The following is a 3,822-nucleotide window of genomic DNA, read 5'->3' as shown; positions in this document are numbered from 1 at the left end:
ATCTAAGCAGGATTTTATCTTTCAGTGATCTCTAGCTGTTGAATCATGGAACAATATAGCTGTAAGGGATCCCTGGCCCAACTCAAACATGACCATAAATCCATCCTCCAAAATTTGCCAGCAAGTGATAATTTGCTTGTAGATCTCTAAGGATGGAGAACTCATCACCTTTCTAGGCAAACCATCCCATCTGTCAACAATTCTGATTGTTAGGAAGTTTCATTTTTCACTGTTCTAAATTATACCCAATAGGCAATTTAAATCCCACCTCTCTTCCACACAACGGTCCTTCCAATGCTTAATAACAGTGCTCATGTTCTGCATGACCCTTCTCTTTTTCAGACTAAACACCCTCAGGTCCTTCAAAGGATTCTACTTTAGACACCTTGAGTTTTTCAATGTTCTTCCTACTAAATGAGATTCCTACTAAAACCTATGAACCTATATGGTTCCCAGAAATAAACATAAGTCTAATGGGTTCTGATTAGGCCTGAGGAGAGGGCAATGATCATCTCCATTACTCAGGATACCATGTTTTTATTAGTGTATCTGACATTTGACACAACTGATTATTTCCTTGTGCTAATGCTCCCCTGTTGACCTATCTTTGTCTTCTTCCTCCCTGGAATGAAACTGAAGTAGTCTAGGAGAATTGAAGCAAGACAGCATATTAGAAAAGACCTAGGCTTGTGCTGGAGTCTAGAAAATTAGGATCTAACTGCCAACTCTGATTCAGAAAGCTTTGTAACTTTGAATTAGTCACTTCTCTCTGAGCCTCAGTTTACCTATATGTATCTGTATAATAGCTGTTGGATATTTCAAATGAGAGAATGAATGTAAAAAGTTTTTGATTATATAAAGGACTTGGATATAGGATTATTATTATGAAAGGAAAGCAGGATTCTACAAACTATCTAATAGTTATTAAACCTTTACCATATACAAATATGTTATTGTGTATCATGGGATTCTGGTCACCCGGTATATTGGGCCCATTTGAAAATAAGGACTTTTAGGGTTAGGGTTACACAGATGAATATGAATGAGTAGAAGGGAGAAAAGAGGGTATACAATTAGTGTAAAATGCAGGAGGAGTTCAAAGAAGTGCATAAATATAGGAAAAGAAGAGATATTTGAATTAAGGTTCTTACATGAAAATCATTTGGCTACATAAGAGGTTTGTTGTAGAAAGATGAATGTTTTTTTTTTTTACTGACAATGTATGCGATATTCCAAGATGTTGCCCCCTCATTCACTCTCTACTGATAAACCTTCCATTTTACAGATAATTCAGGAACCAAGAGTTTTGGTAACTTTCCCCAAATCACAAAGCTAGTCAGCATGGATAGTGGGATGTATGATCAGAAGAAACCCAAATTCTGATCCCATCTCTGACAATGCTTAATGATATCTGACATTTCAATATCACCATAAAATTGGCAAAGCACTTTTACATGCATCTCACTGAGGCATCACAAAAACTTTATAGGAAGGTATCAGAGCTAGAGACTTGAGAGGGACAAGGCTTGGGATTTCAGGAATATAGGCAACTCCCAAATGAGGAAACTCTCTGTATAATGCAGGATAGTATCTTCTCTGCATTTTGGAATCTTACAGAGCTACCTAGGGATGTGTTGAAAGAGGGACTGAAGCCCAAACCAGATTAAAATTTACCTGGGAAATAGCTAACAAAACAAATACAGCCACAGTAGAACTTAGATAATGTTGATATATGGTTTTGTAAGTCACTGAATGGCTGCAGGCATCCTTAATTCTTTCTATCCCCCCATTCCTTTCTATGTGAGCTTCACACCATTGTTTAGACTAGGGCTTCTTAAACTTTTTTCCACTAGTGACCCTTTGCGATCAAGAAATTTTTCTAAGTATATAGATATAAAAACAGGTATACAAATCAAACATTTACTGATAGTAAATTATAGTTTTATGCCCCTCCTATGTGGTCTCAAACCACAGTTTAAGGAATTGGGCTCTAGAGCACCTAATAGTTAAGTGCTCAAGTTCATATAGTCAGTTTGTAACCCAGTAGATCTTATTATTCCCATTTTCCAGATGAAGAAACTAAGGCTCACAGGGATTAAGCAATTTATTCATTCATATAACTGTAATACATGAAAAGTAGGATTTGAACCCGATTTCTTGGCTCAAAGTCCAGCACTTTATTCACTGTCATTATCCACATAGTAGTTTTGTGACTATTAGCTCATCAGCTAACCCCTCTGAATCTCATTTTCTTCATCTGTAAAGAGAAGATCCTATACCTATAGTAGCTATCTTAGAGAATTGTAAGAACAAATGAGCTAATTAAAAAAAATTCTTCAGAAGATATATAAATACCAACTATTGTTCATTTCATGTTGTCTGAGTGTACAAATAAAGATCCACAGGTTGTATCTTATTTATTCCTAAAACAGATATTTTCTCTTTTTTTTCAAAGGATTTTGGAGGTCATTTAGAGATCTAGACTAATCCTGCCATTGAAGAGGGGAGGAGACTGAAGGTCAAGAAGGGTTGGTTTGGCCAGAGTTGCATGGGAAATGAAGAGTAGGACTGGGATTTGACTCCAAATTACAGCGTGTTTTGCCTACTCTGCCTACTACAGCTAGGCCCAAAGAGAAAGGAAAGAAGATAGTGAAGGGGTAAGGAATGAGAAAGAATATAAGGGTCAAAAGATAAAGGAGTGGATGGGGGCATAATGTAGGGAAATGGATGGGGGCAAAACAGTGTGGGGAGATGAGGTGCACAATCTCCTAGGCAAATTGCATTTGGACAAAGCCCACTCTGCTAAACCAGCAGGGGGATTGTTGGCTGTGTCAGAATAGAAAAGAAGCCAAATCCTCCCTGCTCCCGGCCACCCCTCCTCTGTGTGGGATAATAAAAGCTTTCTGAAGACAGAGCTAGAAAAGAGGGAGACTTTGAAGCTGAGGCTGGAGGAAGCCCCCACTAGTTGGGGGATATTTCAGCTCCTTCCTGTCCAGGCCATTCCATCTCTGCATTACTTTGTCTTTACATATCTTAATTTATCTGTCCTGTGTCTTTCCAGCTGTTTGTCTGCCCATCTCTCCATCCATCAGCCTACCTATCCATCTGTTTGTCTCTTCAGCTATCCACATACACGTCAGGCCATCTCTCCATTTATCTCTCTCTCTAATTGCCTATCTATTCATCCATCCATCCATCCATCTATCATTTATCCTTTTATCTAATCTATCAAACTTTTAATCTGCTTCTTCTCCTCTCTCTTCCACCTCTCCAAAGAACAGGAATTTTCCCTTGTTTTTTTTTCCTAAAGTTTCTCTTACTCAAGGCCCACACCTTGAGTGGGTACTAGTGTTGGGAGGGGAGAAATAAAAGGGGGAAGGAATAGGGAGTCCAGGCTAGTTTTTTGGGGGCTGTACAAGGTTGGGAGCACAAATTAAGCCTGCCTGGGAGGAGAGAGTCAAGAGGCAGGAGACAGGAGAGAGGAGGCCAAAGGGCAGGGAGGACGCACTTACCGGGAGTCGGGGTCGGGCAGTCTTGGCCCCCAGAGTCCCCCTCCCTCCGCCCCAGCACCATAGCCTCCCTCCCTAATGAGCTTAATTGAGGTTAATGCTTCCTGCACAGCTCCTTGATTATTAAATTAATATTATCACACCCATGAATCATAATTAGAAGTTTAAATAAGGCTGCGGGGGAATCCTCCCAGGATCCATTAAAGCCTTAGTTACCCCGCTGCCCACTTTCCTCTGAACATAGCCCCCTCCAGGGGCTCAACCATACTGCCAATTAAGTTGGAATTGGGGGGTGGGCAGGGAGAAGGTAGCT

Source organism: Sminthopsis crassicaudata, chromosome 6, assembly GCF_048593235.1.
Source record: "Sminthopsis crassicaudata isolate SCR6 chromosome 6, ASM4859323v1, whole genome shotgun sequence".
Lineage (NCBI taxonomy): Eukaryota > Metazoa > Chordata > Mammalia > Dasyuromorphia > Dasyuridae > Sminthopsis > Sminthopsis crassicaudata.
Note: the sequence above shows the minus strand (reverse complement) of the source record.